At 43.6% G+C, this 25,406-nt stretch overlaps 1 protein-coding gene across 6 annotated transcripts in view; it reads left to right on the forward strand.

Annotated features, from left to right (window-relative positions):
* RBM47 (RNA binding motif protein 47) overlaps nucleotides 1-25,406 on the forward strand; it is a 329,047-nt gene that overhangs the window by 170,778 nt on the left and 132,863 nt on the right. The window contains exon 1 of one of the 6 annotated variants that reach the window (XM_033946976.1): nucleotides 16,646-16,677. The exons of the other annotated variants lie outside the window; for them this stretch is intronic. The gene's annotated coding sequence lies outside the window, so the exon portion shown is untranslated. Of the gene's footprint in view, nucleotides 1-16,645; nucleotides 16,678-25,406 lie in introns of those variants that run through there. 6 annotated transcript variants of the gene reach the window in all.

Below are 25,406 nucleotides of genomic sequence, written 5' to 3' on the forward strand. Positions count from 1 at the left end.
TATGGGGCAAGGAGGGTAAACAGGAGCAGCATCGCATGCTCTTCTCACTTGCTAACTCTCTTTTCTTCCTCCCCTATGATACCCTTTCCACATTCCTTTGATCACATACTTCATAGCCCTTTCAGTCTAGGGTTATCCGATGTCCAGGAAAATCCGTACATGTCCTCTTTTTAGAGGACTGCCCAGGTGCCTGGATGGACTTTCCAAACCCCGGCAAGCTCTGGCCACTTCTGGAGGGCCTCTGAACATATGCAGATGGCATCACACACATCCGCACATGCTCCATGCCTTCCAGACATAGCCGGAGCTTGGAGAAGAGAGAAGGATTGTGGGAGCAGGGCTAGGGTGGAACAGGGTGTGGCTGGAGGCTGAATTGGGAGGGGCTGGGTGGAGCAGGACAGAACTGAAGGCAGAATGGGGTGAGGCTGGAGGCAGAACAGGGTGGGGCCATGTGTCCAGGGTTATAGGGTCTGAAAAAGGTAACCCTGCTCCAGTCCCTTCACTCACTTCCCCCTATCCCCTACACAGTAAACAACCCCTTCAGTCCCCTTTCTGTCACACAATTTCTTTTCCTTTCTCTCATTCTTCTTCTCCTCTCTCCAATATTTTCATTCATTTCTCTCCTTCTCAAATGTGATTACAAAGAGTAGAGGTGGAAGGGACTGGGAAGCCGGCAGAATAGGCCAGGAAGCTGACCCAGCAGGTAATAGAGAAAACTATGACTCTGACAGGCATTCACTCCTTTTCAATCTTGCCTACTCTTCCTAATTAGTGAGGATAAATTGTGAATAGAAAAACAGTTCCATGTGGCTCATGTAGCTTGGGGGGGTCAGAAATAATCCATGTCCACTAGTGGATCTGCTCTGTTTCCATGGAGAAACTAGAACTGATTTATACCTCTGGTTCTGCTCTTCTTCATCGGACCAAGAGAAAAGGTGCTAGAACCCTGTTTCAGGTTGTCCTGCCAGACATTAATCCCTGAGTAACAGAAACAAAAGGGTTGAATCATCATGGAGAAGGCTGAAATCTTGAAGCTGTGCACTGCTGCTCACAAGTAGAAAGTGATGCAGGGGCAAAGATTCATCCCCATCCCCTCCCTGTCCCCCAAAGTGAAACACAAATCTCATCCCCATCCCCTCGCCGTCCCTGCAGTCTTAATTTTCTTCCCTACATCTTCCCACTCAAAGCAGAAAGATAAATAAACATTTTAAGCCTATACTGGAGAGTTTCTAACTTTTATTTTGATTGAAAGAACATCAATAAAAGTACAACTTATTGCCATGGGTTCTGCATTGAACACAGAAAACCAAACATCAGCACCAAGTTGACATAAGCAAAAAATTTTCTATTACTTTAATTTGTGAGCATTTCTTCAGATACATCACACACACACATAAATACTTGCAGGGAAGTTGGAAATAATTCCATGAGCCATACTCTGCATGCTTTCCCTACTTATTTGCCTGTAGTTCTCACGATGGCCAATCCAGGTCACTAGTACCTGGCCAAAACCCAAGGAGTAGCAACATACCATACTACCGATTCAGGACAAGCAGTGGCTTCTCCCATGTCTTTCTTAATAACAGACTATGGACTTTTCCTCCAGGAAATTGTCCAAATCTTTCTAAATCTTTCTGTGATTATAATCAAAGTGGTATCCATATTAGTATAGATACTTTTTTTGTACCTGGGGAAAGGAAGGATTAGGTTGTTACCTCAATAATCCTCTTTCCTGTAGAACAGAACATGATTTCTTACAGATGGGTTGTCAACCTCCATTCGTGAGTTGCTTGCTTGCAGAGAATGTCAATCATTTTCTTCTCAGCTCTTCCTCCTTGTCTCCTCTGGCTGCATCCCCTCTCTTCAGTTCATACCAAAACATGCAATAAATTCTAGGAGAGGATATAACAAACAACAAGGGAATCAGGGAACTCCCCAAACATGTTAAGAGTTATCTGCTCTACCATAGTAACAATAAAGGCAATCAACCAGTATAACTAAAAACTAAGTTAGGTGGAATATAACCTGACCACCTACCTGTGTGCAACCAGCACTAACACATGTACACCTCCCCTAAAGGGGTATGTCTCAACTGAATATGGGCATGCATGACAGATCTCATTTTAATTCTTCTCATCATGGAGGCTGCTAGAATCCAAGCCACTGGATACACATTCCAGACGGAAAACTATTGCAACTTTACCAACATCTGACAGGGTGGGGTGTAAGGAATCATGTTCTGTTCTATAGGAAAGAGGATTATCTAAGTAAGAACTTAATCATTCCTTCCTGTGCAAACAGAACATGATTCCTTACAGATGGGATGTAGCAAATCAGTCCCTGGAATCTAGGGCAGATCAGAAGAAAATGCGGCATACACAGAGAGCCAAAGGCTGCGTCTTGCTGCACTGTGATGTCTACTCTATAAAATCTCTTAAAAGTATGCAAAGTAGACCAGATCAGTGGCGTACCAAGGGGTGGGGGTGGGGGGAGCGGTCCGCCCCGGGTGCAGCCTTAGGGGGGGTGCACAGCAGGCCCGGTCCCTATCGCACTCTCTCCCTCCTTACTGCCGCCCTCCTTCGTGGTGCTTTCACACAACCCCCCAGGCCCGGTCCGGTCCAACAAACCTCCCTGCCCTGTGGCCGGTGATGTCTAAACTGTCTTCTTACGGCAGCCGGAGTGTTGTAGTTGCATATGGCTGCCGTAAAGGTTGTCTCTGACCAACCGGAAGTTGCATCAGAAACGACCTTTACGGCAGCCATATGAAACTACAACACTCTGGCTGCCGTAAGAAGGCAGTTTAGACATCGCCAGCCACAGGGCATGGAGGTTTGTCGGCCCAGGCCTGTTGGGGGGGGGGGGGGTTGAAAGCGCCACAAAGGTAAGGGGCAGGGAGGGAGAAAGGGAGGAAAGGTAGGGTGGAGAGGAAAAGACGCTGAAGGGAAATGGATAAAACAGAGGGGGGAGAAGGACGCTGAAAGCACATGGGGAAGACAGAGGGGGAGAAGGACACTGAAAGCACATGGGGAAGACAGAGGGGGGAGAAGGACACTGAAAGCATATGGGGAAGACAGAGGGGGAGAAGGACGCTGAAAGCACATGGGGAAGAAGGAGGGGGTGAAGTAGGCCGCTGTTGGAGCCTACACCGAGATAGAGACCTCACACTCTATATACTGGTATTAAGCAATAGGTATATTTATTAAGAAATCATTAACAGCTTACAAGAATAAATCATTCAGCATATAGAGTAACAGAATGTGATCTTCAGGCCTGAGTATCCTCTGATGTCTGTTCTGCTTACTTCCGCTTAAAGGCCTATTTTTATACATTTCTTGGTGGCCAGCACCACATTGGTCTAAATCACATGATACATCTTTATTGGTTCTTTTCCTATACGTCATTACATCTGTAATTCATTTATTGGTTTATACATTTGTGTCACGCTATACGTCTGTTCAGTTTACCGTAAGGCCTATCCTTTTCCCGCAAGTGTCCCTTTAATCTTCCATATCAGCAACTTCTGAGCCTGATCCCTCCGCCCTGTTATCACAAGACACATAGTAACATAGTAACATAGTAGATGACGACAGTCTGCCCAACCTAATTCAATTTAAATTTTTTTATTTTTTTTATTTTTTCTTCTTAGCTATTTCTGGGCAATAATCCAAAGCTTTACCCGGTACTGTGCTTGGGTTCCAACTGCCGAAATCTCTGTTAAGACTTACTCCAGCCCATCTACACCCTCCCAGCCATTGAAGCCCTCCCCTGCCCATCCTCTACCAAACGGCCATACACAGACACAGACTGTGCAAGCCTGCTCAGTAACTGGCCTAGTTCAATATTTAATATTATTTTCTGATTCTAAATCTTCTGTGTTCATCCCACGCTTCTTTGAACTCAGTCATAGTTTTACTCTCCACCACCTCTCTCGGGAGCGCATTCCAGGCATCCACTACCCTCTCCGTAAAGTAGAATTTCCTAACATTGCCCCTGAATCTACCACCCCTCAACCTCAAATTATGTCCTCTGGTTTTACCATTTTCCTTTCTCTGGAAAAGATTTTGTTCTACGTTAATACCCTTTAAGTATTTGAACGTCTGAATCATATCTCCCCTGTCTCTCCTTTCCTCTAGGGTATACATATTCAGGGCTTCCTGTCTCTCCTCATACGTCTTCTGGCGCAAGCCTCCTATCATTTTCGTCGCTCTCCTCTGGACCGCCTCAAGTCTTCTTACGTCTTTCGCCAGATACGGTCTCCAAAACTGAACACAATACTCCAAGTGGGGCCTCACCAATGACCTGTACAGGGGCATCAACACCTTCTTCCTTCTACTGACTACGCCTCTCTTTATACAGCCCAGAATCCTTCTGGCAACAGCCACTGCCTTGTTACACTGTTTTTTCACCTTTAGATCTTCGGACACTATCACCCCAAGGTCCCTCTCCCCGTCCGTGCATATCAGCTTCTCTCCTCTCAGCATATACGGTTCCTTTCTATTATTAATCCCCAAATGCATTACTCTGCATTTCTTTGCATTGAATTTTAGTTGCCAGGCATTAGACCATTCCTCTAACTTTTGCAGATCCTTTTTCATATTTTCCACTCCCTCTTCGGTGTCTACTCTGTTACAAATCTTGGTATCATCTGCAAAAAGGCACACATTTCCTTCTAACCCTTCAGCAATGTCACTTACATACATATTGAACAGGATTGGCCCCAGCACCGAACCCTGAGGGACTCCACTAGTCACCTTTCCTTCCTTCGAGGGACTTCCATTAACCACCACCCTCTGGCGTCTGTCCGACAGCCAGTTTCTGACCCAGTTCACCACTTTGGGTCCTAACTTCAGCCCTTCAAGTTTGTTCAACAGCCTTCTATGAGGAACTGTATCAAAGGCTTTGCTGAAATCCAAGTAAACTACATCTAGCATATGTCCTCGATCCAGCTCTCTGGTCACCCAATCAAAAAATTCAATCAGGTTCGTTTGGCACGATTTACCTTTTGTAAAGCCATGTTGCCTCGGATCCTGTAACCCACTAGACTCAAGGAAATACACTATCCTTTCTTTCAGCAACACTTCCATTATTTTTCCAACAACTGAAGTGAGGCTCACCGGCCTGTAGTTTCCCGCTTCATCCCTGTGACCACCTTTATGAATAGGGACCACATCCGCTCTCCTCCAATCCCCAGGAATCACTCCCGTCTCCAGAGATTTGTTGAACAAGTCTTTAATAGGACTCGCCAGAACCTCTCTGAGCTCCCTTAGTATCCTGGGATGGATCCCGTCTGGTCCCATCGCTTTGTCCACCTTCAGTTTTTCAAGTTGCTCATAAACACCCTCCTCCGTGAACGGCGCAGAATCTACTCCATTTTCTCGTGTAACTTTGCCAGACAATCTCGGTCCTTCTCCAGGATTTTCTTCTGTGAACACAGAACAGAAGTATTTGTTTAGCACATTTGCTTTCTCCTCATCACTCTCCACATATTTGTTCCCAGCATCTTTTAGCCTAGCAATTCCATTTTTTATCTTCCTCCTTTCACTAATATATCTGAAAAAATTTTTATCTCCCTTTTTTACATTTTTAGCCATTTGTTCTTCCGCCTGTGCCTTCGCCAAACGTATCTCTCTCTTGGCTTCTTTCAGTTTCACCCTGTAGTCCTTTCTGCTCTCCTCTTCTTGGGTTTTTTTGTATTTCATGAACGCCAACTCTTTCGCCTTTATTTTCTCAGCTACTAGGTTGGAGAACCATATCGGCTTCCTTTTTCTCTTGTTTTTATTGATTTTTATCGCTCCTTTCAGCTTAGACCACTGTCTTTCCACTTCTCTTATGTCCTCCCATCCTAACAGCTCTTTCTTCAGGTACTTTCCCATTGCATTAAAGTCCGTACGTTTGAAATCTAGGACTTTAAGTATCGTGCTGCCGCTCTCCACTTTAGCCGTTATATCAAACCCTGTCTCTCCTTTCCTCTAGGGTATACATATTCAGGGCTTCCAGTTTCTTCTCATACGTCTTCTGGCGCAAGCCTCCTATCATTTTCGTCGCCCTCCTCTGGACCGCCTCAAGTCTTCTTACGTCTTTCGCCAGATACGGTCTCCAAAACTGAACACAATACTCCAAGTGGGACCTCACCAATGACCTGTACAGGGGCATCAACACCTTCTTCCTTCTACTGACTACGCCTCTCTTTATACAGCCCAGCATCCTTCTGGCAGCAGCCACTGCCTTGTCACACTGTTTTTTCGCCTTTAGATCTTCGGACACTATAACCCCAAGGTCCCTCTCCCCATCTGTGCATATCAGCTTCTCTCCTCCCAGCATCTTACAAAATGCAATTCTCGAGAATTCTATTGTTGACCATGAGATGTGTTCATCATAACAGGTGTGAGGCTCTGTTGCCATGCAAAAAGAGTCAAGTATTGCTGGTTTGTTTCCTCTTCATAAGTTTCGCTTAGGCCAGTAGGTTATTTCCCAATCAGTACGTGACAGCTGGCAAATGGAGTCAGAAATGTCTTTTTAGTTTATTAATATATTTTGAGTTGTTAGAGCAGGAGAGGAGAAAGGGGATTTTTTTCCTCATTTGAGATCTGGTTTCTTCACCTTTAGTGTTATCCAAAGGACTTACTGTTCACCTGTATCATACCAGGACTTTGTGAATGTATTTTCCTTTATTCCAGAGCTTACCGTATTTTCCCTCTTCCTCTCAGGGGGGAGAAGGATGCTGAAAGCACATGGGGAAGACAGAGGGGGAGAAGGACGCTGAAGGGAAATGGGGAGAAGGACGCTGAAAGCACATGTTGAAGACAGAGGGGGAGAAGACGCTGTAGGGAAATGGGGATGACAGAGTTGGGTGAAGACGCTGAAGAGAAATGGGGAACAGAGAATAGGGAGAAGATGCTGGAAGGGAAGAAGACAGAGATGCCAGACTATGTGGGGGGAGAGGAGGGAAGAAGATGGGTGCCAGACCAATTTGGAAGAGGGTAGAAAGGGAGAGGCACAGTAACAGAGCAAATGAAGACGCAGAGAGAAGAGAGACAGTGGATGGAAGGAATTGAATGAGAAGATGAGGAAAGCAGAAACCAGACAACAAAGGTAGAAAAAAAATTCTATTTCTTTTTCTTTTTTGCTTCAGGATAAAGTAGTATATTAGTTGTGTTGATATAAATTTATAAACAAAGCCCTGCCAGCTGAACATCTCTTTCTCCAGTTCAGCAGCCAGAACTTTGATTTATAAGGAAGGAATAAGCTAAATATTGCAGTACTGAGGATTGTATGAATTCTGCAGGGATGGTGACGGGGTGGTGAAGGGAATGGCAGTGACAGAGCGGTGAAGGGGATGGTGCAGTGACGGGGACAGATTTTTTTCCCCGTGTCATTCTCTAGTGCTCACGTCAAAAGCTTCCCTCTGACTCAGCTTCCTGTTTCCGCTTTTGACTGAGCACTGCGTTGCCAATCTGAAGTTCTGTTGATGCTGTGGGTAGAAGAAGGCCCATTGCTGATCTTAAGTGTCATCACGGGGGAGGGGAAGGCATTGCCGATCTTGTTGCCAAAATTGGAAAGGTGAGGAAGGGAGAAAGATGGGCCTGTGGTGGATGGAGAGATGGAGAGATTGAGAGAAGGGGGCAGATGATGGAAATGGGGAGAATGGGAAGATGATGGAAGTGGAGAGAAGGGGGAGGGAGAAGGAGCAGATGATGGAAGTGAAGAGAGAGAAGAGTGCAGATGATGGAAGTGGGGAGAAGGGAGAGCAAATGCTGAATGGAAGTGGAGAAAGAGAACACATACTGGATGGAAGGAGGGATAAAGAAAAAGGACATATGCTGGATGGGAGAAGAAGATAGAGTTAGTGAGATAGTGGAGGAGTGAAGGAAAGGGGTGGCATGCTGTGGGTAGACATAGTGAAAAGAGGGAAACTGAGGACTGCATAGTAAGAAAGAATTTAATTTAGACGGAGGCAGAAAATAAAGAAGGAAGACCAGAGAAGGGAAGAGAGAGAGGAGAGAGAGATGCCAGAGAATGGGGAAGGAGACAGAGATATCAGATCTGAGCGGAGGAAATGAGAAGAGAGAGATGCTAAAAACCACAGGGGGGAGGGAAAAAGAGATGAAAGGAGAAAGATGCCAGACCATGAGAGAACAGAGGGAAGATGATGGATGCCAGACCAAAGAGGGAGGGGGGTCTAGAGGAGAGATGGCAGGGGGAGAAAGACAGTTTCTGGAAGGGGCGGACAGTGGATGGAATGGGCAAATGCTGGATTGAAGAGACAGGGCAGATGCTGGAAGGAAAAGAGTGAAAAGAAGATAAAAGCAGAAACCAGAGACAACAAAAGGTAGAAAAAAATCATTTTATTTCTATTTTGTCAGTAGAATATATCAGATTTGAAATATATATCCTGCTAGAGACAACTGGGGATTGCAAAGCCCAGGCAGTGCTTCTTTAGCTTCCAGCTGGCTTAGGGCTCTCTCGGACCAGGGGGCATTTGCCCTAGTTGCACTCCCCTAACACTGTTCCTGTCATGTGTGACTGCAGTATTCTGTTAGCATGATATTTCTGTGTAGCATTCTATAATAATTTGGCTTGTTCAGTTTTCTTGATATTAGAGGGGATATATGTGAAGGGGAAGGGAGACAGGGGTTTTGTTGGTCCTTGCTCTGTATATTTATATTTATAAAATGACAATTGTACAGAATATTTTTTCTTTTTATTCTTTAATAAAATATGTTCAATATAAAATCATAACTGAGACTTGTGCGGATGGGATCAGATGGTTTGCGGGGACTGAGCTTGCGCAGACGGGGCAGAAATGTGTTTTTCAAATTTCAGTCTTAGTAGTTTGCCGGACCACAAAATAATTCTACTGGGCTTGATGGATCATTTGATCTGACCCAGTACGGCTATTCTTATGTTCTTAAGGTAGCATATCAAGTCCCATACCTTTTCTCATTCAGCTATATCTTTTAAAATACTTTTTAACAAACATTTTACAGCATGAAAACAAGTTATGTCACATAGAGCTTTACTTTACTGTTCAAGGCCATTCTTAATTTGAACCTCAATAGTGAAAATGGACTGATAATGAAAGTCAGAATCAGTGCTAATTACCGTAGTATCACTGAGCATGATTCACTCCTGCTAAAGATAAGCTGCAATCAGGTTATTAACTATAAATGAGGTTTTTTTAAGACTTCCTCTAATAAAATAGCTTCCCTCTTCATTCATTAAACTCTGTCTAGTTTTCACAGGTTTTCTCCCATTCTTTAGGCATGAAAAAACATTTGATGTGTTTAAAATCACCTTGGTTTTTGGAAAATGGAAAACAAGGAGAAAAGTCAGGAGTTTGTTCTTGGTGTTGACATAAGTTTTGCATTATTTAGCTCATGTAACTGAAGCTCAGGTATTATAACACCTTTACTGAATCTCATGCAAACCATTCAGAATTTACTCCCCAGTGATTAGTAGTGGTATAGAAGCTTCCAATAAACAATGATTTCATTTTCCATTTGAAACTGTTTAGAACTCAATACGAATATTGTGACATGGAAGGTGGGGGGGGGGGGAGTAAATAGGGCACTTACTTTGGCAGTCATATCTAGAAGAGGTTATCACAGTCTCACAGTTATGATGATCTTGAGGCACAGGGCCAGAGAAAATGATGTGGGGGCCAGTGAGTCAGTGTGCGCTCATAGACTCTGCACTGGCCTACCCTCTTCTCCCTGGAAACCTGGGAAACATACAAGCTGTGCATTGATTTTCTCTTTTCTTGCTGCTTCAATGAGAGGAGAGTGTGGCGCAGTGGTTAGAGCTACGACCTCAGCACCTTGAGGTTGTGGGTTCAAACCCTGTGCTGCTCCCTTTGACCCTGGGAAAGTCACTTAATTCCCCCATCGCCCGAGGTACATTAGATAAATTGTGATCCTACCAGGACAGATAGGGAAAATGCATGAAGTACCTGTATGTAAATCGCTTTGAGTGTTATATAACTACAAAAAGGCAGTATACAAATCCCAATCCCTTCCCTCTTCATATGAAGATCTTCAGCATTGGAAGTCCTTATGTAACACCCCCTTCAGGGCGGCTCTGAGTCTGGGACCTGACTTGACTAGAGTCTCTGTTGGTCCTTGGTCCCTCACTTGGTTAGCACTCAGTGCCTCCATCTGGGGAAAAGAAGTGTTAGCAGGTGGGTTCACCCTCTTTCCCCCCCCCCCAGGAAAAGTAAAAAAAAAAAATCTTCTGTGAACAAGGTTGGCTAATAAATTAAACTGATTTATTTACACGTACATAGGCCTAATCCATGAACAAATTGTCAGGAATAGTTTTCACCAATTTCAGCACTTCAACATTTAAACCAATACTTCTGCAGTTAATTCAGCAGCATTTATATACTATTTACTGTAGATATTCAAGTCCTTTATTTATAGTTTCTTGGACTTTTAATTCTATATTCAGATTCAGAATTTCCAAAAACCTTTGTACCTCTCTCTTTTGACTGCCAACACTGTAGTTGTAGGCTCCTACCAATTTTCATAGCTTAGTCACTAGGTGGGCATGGCCGTGTACCTACATCTCTCCTTTACTTTCCAATTCACCCTCGCCCAAAGATATTATTTCATGAGTGGGAATAAAGCTTGTGGGCTCAAATGAATGTGGGGATATGAACTGAGCAAAGCTGAATTAGAATAGAGGAAGTGGAAATCCACTCCCCATGAGTTCAATGGAGGAAATAAATAGTGCGTCGTATCCGTGCATCTGGGGATGCCCTCCTGCACGAAGGAAAGCTTTTCAAAACCCAAAGTGCCAGATTTTGAAAAGCGGTCCAGGGAAATCTGGACGTCTGGTAACCCTAGCCCTTGGGATAGGTCCCAAAGTGATAGGCTGGGTCAAGAACTGGTTGAGCGGAAAGCGACAAAAAGTGATCAATGGAGCTAAAATTTACCGTATATACTCGAATATAAACCAGGATTTTTTTAAGGCCGCCGCCAAAAGGCTCTGTCCCCCTTCCTCCTCCCTGCCCTATCATACCTCTACCAATCTCTGGTGGAAGTGCAGTGGGCAGGAGCAAGATTTCTGAACTCCTGCCCCGCTGCTAACCGGCTGCACGGATCCACTTTTCATCTCAGCGACACGAGCAGCAGACAATTCGTTGGAGCCAGTAAGGAAGCTGCTCAACGCCGAGAAGCAGCACCAAATTGTGCTGCTGCTCGTGCTGCTGAGATGAACAAAGTGGATCTGCACAGCCGGTTAGCAGCAGGGCAGGAGTTAAGAAAAGCTTGCTCCTGCCCGCTGTACTTCCACCAGAGATCGGCAGAGAACCCGCTGCACCTCCACCAGAGATCGGTAGAGGTATGAAAATAGGGCAGGAAGGGGTGGCGGGGGGGAACACCACAGAGGTTAGAGCCTGGGAGGGAGAATGCAGAGTCTGACAGAGGAAGGAAGGAAGGGTGCTGGGTGTAGAGCCTGACAGGGGAAGGAAGGAAGGAAGGAAGGAAGGGTGCTGGGTGCAGAGCCTGACAGGGGAGGGATGGAAGGAAGAAGGGTGTTGGGTGCAAAGCCTGACAGGGGAAGGAAGGAAGGAAGGGTGCTGGGTGCACAGCCTGACAGGGGAGGGAAGGGGGCTGTGTGCAGAGCTTGGTAGGGAGGGTGCTGAGTGCAGAGCCTGACAGGGCAGGACACTTGAATATTAAGCCGCCTGACTTAATATTCAAGTCAACCATTTTTCCTCCTTTTTAGGGGAAAAAGGGGGTCTTGACTTATATTAAGATCGACTTGTATTTGAGTATATACGGGTAATGCTAAGAAATGCAAGGTCATGCATTTGGCTTGCAAAGACCCGAGAGAACGGTACAGTTTAGGGGTTGAAGAACTTAAGTGCATGACAGAAGAGCAGGACTTGGGTGTGATTGTAAGTGATGATCTTAAGGTGGCCAAATAGGTTGAAAAGGTGACAGCAAAAGCTAGAAGGATGCTAGGGTGCATAGGAGAGGTATGGCCAGTAGGAAAAAAGAAGTATTGATGCCACTGTATAAGACTCTGGTGAGACTTCATTTAGAATATTATATACAATTCTGGAGGCTGCTCCTTCAAAAAGATATACAAAGGTTGGCATCGGTCCAGAAGAAGGCTACTAAAATAGTTTGTGGACTTTGTCATAAGGCATATGGGGACAGACTTAAACATCTCATTCTGTATACTTTGGAGGAAAGGTGGGAGAGGGGAGATATGATAGAACATTTAAATACCAACGTGATATAAATGCACATGAGTTGAGTCTCTTTCATTTGAAAGGAAACTCTAGAATGAGAGGGCATAGTATGAAGTTAAGAGGTGATAGGCTCAGGAGTAATCTAAGGAAATACATTTATACAGTAAGGTGGTGGAGATAAGAAACTGTCTGATTTCAAGAAAGCTTGGGATAGTCACGTGGGATCTCTTAGAGAGAGGAAGAGATAATGGTTACTGCAGATGGGCAGACTGGATGGGCCATTTGGCCTTTATCTGCCCTCATGTTTCTATGTTACCCCTAAGAGCTTTGGGTGAGACTCATGGGGAGTGGATTTCCACTTCCTCTATTCTAATTCAGCTTTGCTCAGTTCATATCCCCACATTCATTTGAGCCCACAAGCTTTATTCCCACTCATGAAATAATATCTTTGGGCGAGGGTGAATTGGAAAGTAAAGGAGAGATGAAGGTACACGGCCATGCCCACCTAGTGACTAAGCTATGAAAATTGGTAGGAGCCTACAACTACAGTGTTGGCAGTCAAAAGAGAGAGGTACAAAGGTTTTTGGAAATGCTGAATCTGAACATAGAATTAAAAGTCCAAGAAACTATAAATAAAGGACTTGAATATCTACAGTAAATAGTATATAAATGCTGCTGAATTAACTGCAGAAGTATTGGTTTAAATGTTGAAGTGCTGAAATTGGTGAAAACTATTCCTGACAATTTGTTCATGGATTAGGCCTATGTACGTGTAAATAAATCAGTTTAATTTATTAGCCAACCTTGTCCGCAGAAGATTTTTTTTTACTTTTCCTGGGGGGGGAGGGGGGAAAGAGGGTAAACCCATCTTCTAACACTTCTTTTCCCCAGGTGGAGGCACTGAGTGCTAACCAAGTGAGGGACCAAGGACCAACAGAGACTCTAGTCAAGTCAGGTCCCAGACTCAGAGCCGCCCTGAAGGGGGTGTTACATAAATTACATAAGTTTATATCCCCACATTCATTTGAGCCCACAAGCTTTATTCCCACTCATGAAATAATATCTTAAAATGTATAACATTTCACCCAAGTTTGAGTGTTCATCCCTCAGTGCATGATTTGCATATGGAGTTACCCACTCCTCTTCTTGCTCAGCCATGTAACTTTCATAAATTGGATACAATTCTCCTGCAGCCAGCTAAATGGCAGACAGAAAGCCCTTTTTTCATTTTTAACACAAACAGATAAATGCTGATTATAAATCCTCTGTTCACAAACACTTTCTTTCAAGCTTTCAGAAATCCACCCCCATTGCTGGGGGGGGGGGGGGGGGGAGGTCACTTGTATCAACCACTAGAAGGTATTATGGAAGATGGAGGATACATAGGGTTACCAGACGTCCAGATTTCCCCCGGGCATGTCTGGGGGTCCAGGCGGCTTTTCAAAACCCGGCACTTTGTGCCTAACTCAATCCACACCCAAACTCTAAAAAAAACAAAACAAAACAATAAAAGATACCACTAGATACAAAAGGGAAAGTGTTCATAGAAGTCACTATGAAGCTCTTTTATTAAAGTGTACTAAAATCAGGGCTCAAAACATTGTAAAGCAGGATTTTACGACATGCTAAGCCCAGATGTAGTGCTGAAATATTTGAAGCATTATTTCTCTTTTTTGTTGTAGGTCATGCATTAGTGTTCCAATTAGTATGCAGTATCTGCAATGAATTAATACGGAAGCACTTACCACCTCCTGTCCTGTCTAAATTAGATTGTAAGCTCTTCTGAGTGTGGACCGTCTATTGTATGTTAAAATGTATAGCGCTGCGTACACCTTTCAGCGCTTTAGAAATAATAAATACTAGTAGTATTTTGAATCATGCCATAGCTTGTTTTCACACATTAAATGCACATTAAGGCCCCGATTCTACAAACTACTACTACTATTAATTATTTCTAGAGTGCTACCAGCTGTATGCAGTATTGTACAGAGTCACAAAGGAGACAGTCTCTGCTGAATAAGCTTGCAATCTAATCAATCAAGACAGATAAACAGGGTGCCAGGGAGGGGTTACAGATAGCGGGGGATGGTTAAAATTCTGGCTAGGGTGATGAGCAGAGGGAAAGGATTTTACATTGAAGGCAATTTGGTAAAAGTAGGCATCATACACGGAATCAGGCACTTATGGAACTTATGGACTGTCCTGTTATGGTACCGACCCTCCCGTTGTCCCGACCCACCGCTTTGGGACGCCGAAATGTCCCGTTTTCAGGGACAGCCTCCCGAAGCTGTGCGCGGGGACTACAGACTGGCGATCGCTTCCCCTTCCGCGCTAAAGCCTGCCTCCCTCCTTCCCTCCCTACAGCGCCAGTTTGTTTTAAATCTACTACTTAGTAGCTTCATCGTAGTATTTTTGGAAAGAGTAAACAAGCAATTCACATCTACCCTTTCTACTCCACTCAGTATTTTATAGACCTCTGTCATATCACTCCTGAGCCATCTCTTCTCAACTATCTCTTCTCCAAGCTGACGAGCCCTAGCTGCTTTATCCTTTCCTCCTACGGAAGTCGTCCCATCCCTTTTATCATTTTCGTCACCTTTCTCTGTACCTTTTCTAATTCCACTATATCTATTTTGAGATACAGCGACTAGAATTACACACAGTATTCAAGGTATGACAGTACCATAGAGTGATACAAGGACATTATAATTTTTTCTTCTTTGTTTTCCATTCCTTTCCTGATAATTGCTAGCATTCTATTTGCTTTCTTAGCTGCCACCACACATTAAGCTGAGGGTTTCAATGATGACACCTAGATCCTTTTTTTGGGCAGTAACTCCTAATGTAGAACCCAGCATCACGTAGCTATAGTTCGGGTTCTTCTTTCCCATATGCATCACTTTGCTCTTGTTCACGTTAAACGTCATCTGCCATTATGACTCCCAGTCTCCCAGTCTACAAGGTCCACTTGCAATTTCTCACATTCCTCTTACGTTTTAACATCTTTGAATAACTTTGTATCATCAGCAAATTTCATTATCTCAATAGGTATTCCCATCTCTAGATCATTGATAAATATGTTAAAAAGCAGTGGTCCTAGCACAGACCACTGGGGAACCCTACTATTTACCCTTCTCCATTAAGAATATTGACCATTTAAACTTTCTGTTTTGTCTTTCAGCCAGTTCTTAATCCATAATAAGACATTACCTCCTATCCCATGACTTTCTAATTTCCTCAGAAGTCTTTCATGAGGTGCTTTGACAAATGCCTTTTGAAAATCCAAATACACAATATCAACCGGCCCAGTGATGCCTAACTCAATCCACACCCAAACTCTCCCTGAAATCTACTCTTAATCACACCTTCTTGCCATATAGGCACCTCTGTGTAGACTTCAACCCTGAAGTGGTAGGCCTCTACTGGCAAATTAATTTTTTATAATTTTTCAATTATCAGTGCTAATTAAGCCAATTTAAAAAATTAAGGTCTCTTTTTATCAAGACGCATAAGGATTTTAAATCACAGGCCGCTGCAGATAAAGTTTTGATGCTTCTAGAATTCCTATGAGTGTCACAACTTTTATTGCAGTGGCCTGCGATAAAAAAAAAAATCCATACGCAGCTTGATAAAAGGGGGCCTAATTTAGACACCTAGATTGGCTAGTTGCGCTGATCTAGGCATTTAAATGTAGGAGTCTTTTATAGAACTGGGGTCCAACTCTTTAAGCCATAGCCAGTGATTTTGTGGATGGTCCAGTAGCAGAGTTGGCAATTATGGGATTAAATGCCAATGCTCAGCACTTACCCACCTAAGTTAAGTGGCCAAATCAGACCATATAAAACTCAGACGTGTTATTATCCAGTTTAGTTAAGGCAGTTAAGTGCTGGATATCATACTTAGCCAGATATACAAACCCGGAAATGCAGTGCCCAGACATGGCCCAGCATTGAATATCGGGGCATAAAACTGCTAACAGATAAAAAAATGCTCACCACCACTGGCTGAATATTTACCCCTAAATTTTTAATGTAAATATTATGCGTCCATAGATGCACCTTATATATACTCAGCTATTCATATATCAAACAGTATCTTACTAGAAATGTCTCAAAAACCTTATAGGATGTTTTAATTTTACATTTGCAATTAATGATGCTTATAAAGGAGGCGAGGTCATATTATCAACCACATTAATTAGCATTTACCACATACAACAGAGTACCTGTGGACTTCTCAGTGATATGCATTTTTCATTTTATCATTGCCAGACAAATCTAAGGTCTGCTGTCCCCTAACTGCGTTATCAGTTGATGTTTGAGGTATGGTGTAATGCAGCACCACCTCCTTTTTTTACTAAGTAAACATTGAAATCCTTTTGTGCCCTTGAAACCTGTGCTTAGAGGTTGGATTTAGAGAATAAGGGACTGCTACACCTGGTGCTGAATTCTCTCTGGCTACTAGTATTAAGAACACGGGTAGGTAAGGCAAAACGCCATCCTTAATTCACTATCCTGTGCTGGGTCTGAAGAACTTTGGTACTTCCTGTGCTTGCAATTGTTATTCTGAAAGACATATGAAAAATAGTTTACAGACAGGTTAGTACTGCCACTTGGAATGACAGCAAAGCCATTTTTTTAAAGATAGAATTTTGTATTTAAAAGAGGAGCTTGTTCACGGAAGGGTCTATCATTGTAGCATCATTTTATCTGTGATTTTATTTTATTTTTCATGTCTTTTTTTTTGTGTGTGCTTTTTACTTGACACGTGATTTGCTTGGTCAAGGAGAATTGTGAACTGTACCGAGATAGCTGTTCTTTTGTTAACCTGGCATGCTAAAGATATATTTGGAAAACTAAACTATTTTTGAATCATTCCTGTCAGCATTTCTTTTGGGTAAACATGCTTCAGCTTTCACGCTGCCTGAACGATCAAGAAAAAAAAATAATGATGGCTGATTTATTCACAACTCCGCTAATGTTCTTCTTGCTGGACAGATTTCTTTTTTCAGAGTTGCAATTTTTTTCTGATATGATCTTCTAGTTTTTCTTCCTTTTTTTGTATTTGAAAGGTAGAAGGAAGCAGTTAGGAACCTAAAGAAAAACAAGGTGCCTCTCCTTACTGCATTTATAGTATTTACCTTTGTGAATATTATATTGCATCCTCTCAATTGTGTTTGTACTAAGGGTGTAACTAAAGGTTGCTGTCTCGTAAAACATTTACCAAAAGCCCTGAGCCATGGGTTTGAAGGGCATTCCATTGCCAAGCTGGCTGATTGGAGGAGGAGGGAGAGAAATAGAGTGTGAGAAAGTGTGTTTGGGAGGTACCGTATTTCTTTAATATTACCTGTGTAGAAATTGAAGGAAGGGGATGGCTTTTTGGAAACTGATATTTCCAAAGGTATACGTGGCATAATTGCACAAGAAAGGATAAGCTGTTCAGTTTTAGCTCTGCATAGGTGGCAAACTACAATACACTTTTATCTTCTCTTCTGATGAACCTGATTGCACACAGCTAAATTTATTTCTGTTTGCATTATAGGAGTGAAAGTGGGCTGCTTTTCAGGGTACAAAGAAGAGAATACTCTGCAGGGCAGAGAGTACAAACATCAATATACATCATCATAAGAATGAGCAATGCAGGCCTATTAATAGAATAAATCTAATACCCAAAACTCTGTTTTCTAATGTAACAGCCACTTCCCCCCCCCCCCCAATAAAGATAAGGAATATATAAACTTATGCATAGGACCAGCCTTAGCAACTGCAGGGCCCTTTGTAGACCAGTTGATGTTTCTGCCCCCCCCCCTCCTCCCGAACTACAATTTCAGATGAAGTGTCATGCATTTTTGTTAAAGCTAGTTCTATGAGGAGGTGAAGCCAAAAAGGCAATACAAAATGGCACTATCTCTCTGAGAAGTACTAAACCAAAGGGTGAGGCAGAGTGAAAGAAAGGAGAGCTAAGGGCTGGCCTGGAGTGGTAGGATTATAGAGTGTTAATGCTGAGGAGCACAATTACCAAGTTGTTTGGGGTGTTTTTTGGGGGGAGGGGAAGGAGGATGGAGACAGAAGGAGATGGAAACAGAAAAGAAGCTTAAACTTTTGGTCAGCCGCCAGTTGCAAAGCTGACTCAGTTAAGGACAGGGCCATGTGTGGTTACCCTGTTGCCCCCGTTTGCTGAACAAACTCGAAGTTGGTTTGGTTTGGCTTGGCTATAGGGGATTCGGAAGACTATGTTGACAGTTCAGGGGCCGATTTGTTGGAACCTGTTGCCATTGGAAGTGAGGCAAGCGCCCAGCATTTTGCAATTCAGGAAAATGTTGAAAGCTGTGTTATTTGAACACTTTTATGCTCGATAGGCCATGGGGTTATATTTTATTTTTATGGTATACCCCATACCATGTGTATGGGGAAATCTACTGTTGTTTTATTTGATGTTGTTTTATTGGAGCCTGTTTAGGTTTTTTTGTTTTTGTTTTTTGTTCTGTGTTATTTTGCATTTTTGTTTTTTATTATCTATGTTATTTGTGACCTGCATAAAATTGTTGGATATGCGGGATAAAAAATTTAAAATTACATTACATTACATTAGGGATTTCTATTCCACCATTACCTTGCAGTTCAAGGCGGCTTACAAAAGATTAATAAACGGGGGTTACAATGGGAGAACGATTGATTTACTAGAGAGGTAAATAATAGATTTTTTTACTTTTCTCGGGTTGTTAAGAGTAGGGCGGCTTACAGAAGATTAAAAGGGGGAATAATGGAAGCACAATTGTCATTACTAGTGAAGTAAAGAGTAGATCTCCATAACTTCCAAGAGTATTTTATCAGATTGTGGCTCCATAGATTTTTCCCCAAAATCTGTAGCACATTTAGGGTCCCTGTCACGGTAAATGTACCAAAGCCCATTCAACGCCTCTGGGCTTCGGTGTATTTACTGCTGCAGCATCGCTATCACGGCTTTGTAAAAGGGGCCCTTATTAAATTGACTTGCCCTCTTTTTTTTTTCAAATTGTTTTAAAATTTTATCTGGAAAAAGCCTGATGAATTTTCTCCAACAGTTCCAGGGGAATTCAGAAAATTCTATGAAACTGGAACCTGGTTGAATGCCACCTACTTCCGACTTGACTCCAAATGACGCACCGAGGTCGTCTTGTTGCCAGAGTTCATGCAGCTTTCTGTGTGCATAAAATCCTTGGAACTTATCTCCACAGAGTGCAATATTCTTGCTATCCTGCTACACCTAATGAAAAAAGGTTTCTGAATTGTTTCTCTGTCTTCTTTCAATTCAAGTAGTCATTCAGACCAAACGTATAAGAATGCAGGACTTTTTTCAAGGGATACTCGATAGTACTAAGTGCCAGCGCTTTTTCTATTGCTTGCTAAAATTGACCCATGGTCTTTAAGTATTAATACTGTAGAAGAGCCCAGGCTCTGTGCACCTCATACAGATGGGTCATACACGCCTCCCTTGAGAGAAGCAATGTCTTTAGCATTCCCTCATCTGCTCAATGGAGAATGCATAGGTGCATAATGTAACCAGTCCATAATAGCTCAACTCTTGCAAAATGTGGAAGATACAGGTTACAAAGGCTGAGCTGTCCAGAAAATAAAGGTAGGAAAAAAAATGTTAGTTTTGGTTTAGTGGTTTTCATGTAACCGCTTTAGGTATCTGAATGTGCAGCATCTCTATCTCTTTGGACCAAATATTCAAAGGATGAATGCTCCTAACTAGAGAATGACACGGTGACAACATTCATCACCGTACCCATCCCCACGGATAACCACACGAAACCATCTTCATGTCATTCTTTAAGGAGAGAGGGAAGAATCAGAGTATGACCGGGCACAACCACTGACCCTCAAGCTTTGCTTTGAAGAATGCTGGTGTAGAAGGACTGAGGTTGAAATAGACACTAAAAAATGACATGGGATTATTTCCCGCGGTTATCCGCGGGGAGGGGAATGGTGATGAATTTTGTCACTGTGTCATTCTCTACTCCCAATTTTGAAGCCAACTGCTAAATCTAGGAGCATATAAAATGGGTGACAACAGGGTCAGTCTAAGGGCTCTTTTTACTAAGCTGCGATAGCGTTTTTAGCGCATGCAAAATTATAGCGTGCGCTAAACCCGTGCTACGCGGCTAGAACTAATGCCAGCTCAATGCTAGCGTTAGCGTCTAGCGCACGCTAAAACCGCTATCACAGCTTAGTAAAAGGAGCCCTAAGTTTTGTTTTTTGTTTTTTTTTTTGAGAGTTTGGGGCCCTTATATCTATTCTTTGTCTACTAGAATTCGTAATAATAATAATAATAACAGTTTATATACCGCAGGGCTGTGAAGTTCTATGCGGTTTACAATGATTAGAAATGTTACAGATTGAATGGAATAAACAAAGTACAGACTTAGTGATTGATAGTTCTAGCGATCGTTTGTTGAGGACTAAGATTATATAGGTTGGTTTCCTAAGTATTTCAGGAACAGATGTGTTTTTAGGCGTTTCCTGAATTCCCCATAGGTAGTAGGCACGAGAAATTGTTCAAGGTCTTTACCCCAAAATGCTGCTTGATAGGCATTTAACTGATTTTCAAGAACTATATATTCTTGGCAAATAAATGGTAGTGGTAAATTTATAAGCATGCTGGTCAATATTCAGCTGACTGTCGTTGGCTAATTTAGCAACGAATATTCAGTGCCAGGAGATGAGCAGTCACCAGTACTGAATATCCAGGGCTAAATAGCTCAAGCAGGTCCCAGCCGATAATCAGTATTGTGTTCAGTTTTGGAGACCATATCTGGCGAAGGACGTAAGAAGACTTGAAGCGGTCCAGAGGAGGGCGACGAAAATGATAGGAGGTTTGCGCCAGAAGACGTATGAGGAGAGACTGGATGCCCTTAATATGTATACCCTGGCCTAGAGGAAAGGAGGGACAGGGGAGATATGATTCAGATGTTCAAATACTTGAAGGGTATTAACGTAGAACAAAATCTTTTCCAGAGAAAAGAAAATGGTAAAACCAGAGGACATAATTTAAGGTTGAGGGGTGATAGATTCAAGAGCAATGTTAGGAAATTCTACTTTACGGAGAGGGTGGTGAATGCCTGGAATGCGCTCCCGAGAGAGGTGGTGGAGAGGAAAACGATGACTGAGTTCAAAGAAGTGTGGGATGAACACAGAGGATCTAGAATCAGAAAATAATATAAAATATTGAACTAAGGCCAGTACCGGGCAGACTTGCGTGGGATGAACACAGAGGATCTAGAATCAGAAAATAATATAAAATATTAACATAGAAACATAGAAACATAGAAATAGACGGCAGATAAGGGCCCACGGCCCATCTAGTCTGCCCACCTTAATGTCCCTCCCCTACCTTTGCCCTGTGAATAGATCCTATGTGCTGATCCCATTTGGCCTTAAAATCAGGCACGCTGCTGGCCTCAATCACCTGTAGTGGAAGACTATTCCAGCGATCAACCACTCTTTCAGTGAAAAAGAATTTCCTGGTGTCACCTCGTAGTTTCCCGCCCCTGATTTTCAACGGATGTCCTCTTGTTGTTGTGGGACCCTTGAAAAAGAAGATATCTTCCTCCGCCTCGATGCGGCCCGTAAGATACTTGAATGTCTCGATCATGTCCCCCCTCTCTCTGCGCTCCTCGAGCGAGTATAGCTGTAATTTGTCAAGCCGTTTTTCGTATGGTAGATCCTTGAGTCCCGAGACCATCCGGGTGGCCATTCTTTGCACCGACTCCAGTCTCAGCACATCCTTGTGATAATGCGGCCTCCAGAATTGCACACAGTATTCCAGGTGGGGCCTCACCATGGATCTATATAATGGCATAATGACTTCCGCCTTACGACTGACGAAACCCCTTCGTATGCAGCCCATGATTTGTCTTGCCTTGGACGAAGCCTGCTCCACTTGATTGGCACACTTCATGTCCTCACTGACGATTACCCCCAAGTCTCGTTCTGCTACCGTTTTTGCTAGGATCTCGCCATTAAGGGTATAAGACTTGCATGGATTCTGGCTGCCCAGGTGCATAACTTATCATTTTTTGGCATTGAAGTTGAGTTGCCATGTCCTAGACCATCGCTCCAGTAGGAGTAGGTCGTGCATCATGTTATCGGGCACTGAATCTTCGTCTGTTGTGCATTTGCCCACTACATTACTCAGTTTGGCGTCATCGGCGAATAATGTTATTTTACCTCGAAGCCCTTCTGCCAAGTCTCTTATAAAGATGTTGAATAGGATTGGGCCCAAGACTGAGCCCTGTGGTACTCCACTAATCACCTCCGTCATTTCGGAGGGGGTGCCGTTCACCACCACCCTTTGGAGCCTACCTCCAAGCCAGCTCCCAACCCATTTCGTCAATGTGTTACCTAATCCTATAGAACTCATCTTGCTCAGTAACCTGCGGTGTGGTACGCTATCAAATGCTTTGCTAAAGTCCAGGTACACGATGTCCAGGGACTCCCCTATATCCAGCTTCCCCATTACCCAGTCAAAGAAGCTGATCAGGTTGGATTGGCAGGATCTCCCCTTAGTAAATCCATGTTGTCGGGGATCCCGTAGATTCTCCTCATCCAGGATCTTATCTAATTGGTGTTTGATTAGAGTTTCCATTAGTTTGCTCACTATCGATGTTAGACTCACTGGTCTGTAGTTTGCTGTCTCCATCTTTGAGCCTTTCTTGTGGCTCAAAGATGAACTAAGTCCAGTATTGGGCAGACTTGCACGATCTGTGTCTGTATATGGCCGTTTGGGGGAGGATGGACTGGAGAGGGCTTCAATGGCTGGGAGGGTTTAGATGGGATGGAGTAGGTTTTAACGGAGATTATGGCAGTTGGAACCCAAGCACAGTACCGGGTAGAGCTTTGGATTCTTGCCCAGAAATAGCTAAGGAGAAAAAATTAAAAAAATTTAAATTGAATCGGGTTGGGCAGACTGGATGGACCATTCGGGTCTTTATCTGCCGTCATCTACTATGTTACTATAGTAACAATCCACCCATCACAAGAGTGTACCTAGGAAAAGGCAGCATCTTACATACTGCAGTGAGCAGTACAACATCAATACACCCATTATAAAACTAAACAAGCAAGACTAGTACAGTAGATCAATCCTGCACAGTCAATCCTAACAGAAAACCATGTCTTTCGAACACACAGAACACAGAAAACACCTTCACCTAGTATGGAATATGTAATCACAAACTAACCCCTCCCCCTTTTACAAAACTGTAGTGTGGTTTTTAGCCTCGGTGGTAACAGCTCAGATGCTCATAGAATTCTGAGTATCAGAGCTGTTACCACCATGGCCGGCGCTAAAAAACACTCTACAGTTTTGTAAAAGGGGGAATAAAATAGAAATACGTAAACAAAGGTTAAATTGAACCACCAAGAAACTGGACTCTGCATACAATGCAACACCACAGAAACGGCAACAAATGTCCCCTAAAGCAAAAAAATAAATAAATAGAAAATTTTTTCTACCTGGTCTTCTCTGGTTGCTGCTTTCCTCATCTTCTTGTCACTCACTTCCTTTCATCCACTGTCTACTCTCTCTCTGCCCCTTCAGTATGGCATCTTCTCTCCTTCTATGCCTCTTCCAGAAACTGTATGCCTCCCCCTTCCCATCTCTCCCTTCACCCCCATTGGTCTGGCATCCATCTTCTTCCCTTCCCTCCTCCAATGGTCTGGCATCTCTCTCCTATCCTCTCCTTCCTTTCCCTCTCCCACACCCCCATGGTGTGGCATTTCACTTTCTCCTCTCATTTCCCCCCACTTCATCAGCATCAGCCCCCTTTCTTTCCCTCCAATCCAATTCCATCCAGTATCCTTCCCCTTATGTCTTTCTCCCCTTTCCCTGAACACCAATTCCATCAGCATCTTCTCCCTTTCTCTTCCTCCACCATCCTTCCATACCACCCTGCCCCACCACCCTTCCATACCACCCTGCCCCCTTTCTCTCCCTCCACCACCCTTCTATGCTCCTTTCTCCCTCCAAATCAATGCCATGCAGCAAGGTCCCACGATGACTGCGGCTGCTGGTCCACCTCCTCCGAAGTACTTCTTCCGGAGCAGAGCCAACAGATGCAGTCATCGCGGGACCTTCCTGCACTTCAGCGCGGCTGCCGACTCTGCTCTGGAATAAGTATGTCATAGGGGGTGGACTGGCAGCCGCACTAAGGTGCAGTTCTTTCAAGGGGGAAGATATGCCAGCTCACAGGGGGCCCCTAGAGCCTTGGAGCCCAGGGCAACTGCCCTGTTTGTATCCCCCAATGCCAGCCCAGGTCGACAGTCTGTTGATAAATCCTGGCTTTGCCCCCAGACTACCCCAAGCCTAATCTGGATAGCACTGGGGTGGTCTGTAATGATTTCAGTTGCACTATCGGGATAATGCAGCTTAAAATCCATGCATGGCCCCAGTCAGCAAGACATATCTAGGCAGCAAATGCTGCTATCAGATAAATCTTTAAATATTGGGCCCATAGTTTTTCCCTACTGTGTGAAGAATCCAAGCAGTAAAAATTAGAATAGTGGTTCTCTGCCATAAGCAGGAGTAACCAGTTTAAATCCTATGTTGAGATCAGATTTCAGGTGGACAGAAACAAAAGACATGATAGTACTACTACAACTAGTATTAATCATTTCTATAGTGCTACTAGGCGTATCCAGTGCTGATGTATGTGCATAACTTTGTGCACCATATATAGAATTTGGAGGTCAATGTGTAAAGTTCAGTCTCTGCCTGGTTTTAATAAACTCGCACAGTTGAGTTGTGACAAAATTAGCCATTAAAAAATGATAGTTAGCATAGAGCCCATTCAGTGGCATAGCGGAGGTGACCAGTACCCGGGGAGGTGGCGCCCCCTCTCCTGCCCTCTTCCCTGCCCCCCCCCACATGCACACACACATGCCCCTTCCCTGTACCTTTTTGGTGCGAGCAGCGAAGAACTTGCTGCCTATGTCGGCTTCGGAGCTCTCTCTGACATCACTTCCTCCCTTAAGTGACATCAGAGAAAGCCCCAAAGCCGACACGATCAGTAAGTTCTTTGCTGCTTGCACCAAAGTTAAAAAGGTACGGCTAAGGGGTACAGGTGTGCGCACACGGCAGGGGGAAGAGTGAGAAGGGGGTGCAGAGGAGGAGGGGTGCTGGCGCCCCAAGGAAGACTGCACCCTGGGTAGACCACACCCTATTC

This window comes from Geotrypetes seraphini, chromosome 1 (assembly GCF_902459505.1).
Source record: "Geotrypetes seraphini chromosome 1, aGeoSer1.1, whole genome shotgun sequence".
Classification (NCBI taxonomy): Eukaryota; Metazoa; Chordata; class Amphibia; order Gymnophiona; family Dermophiidae; genus Geotrypetes; species Geotrypetes seraphini.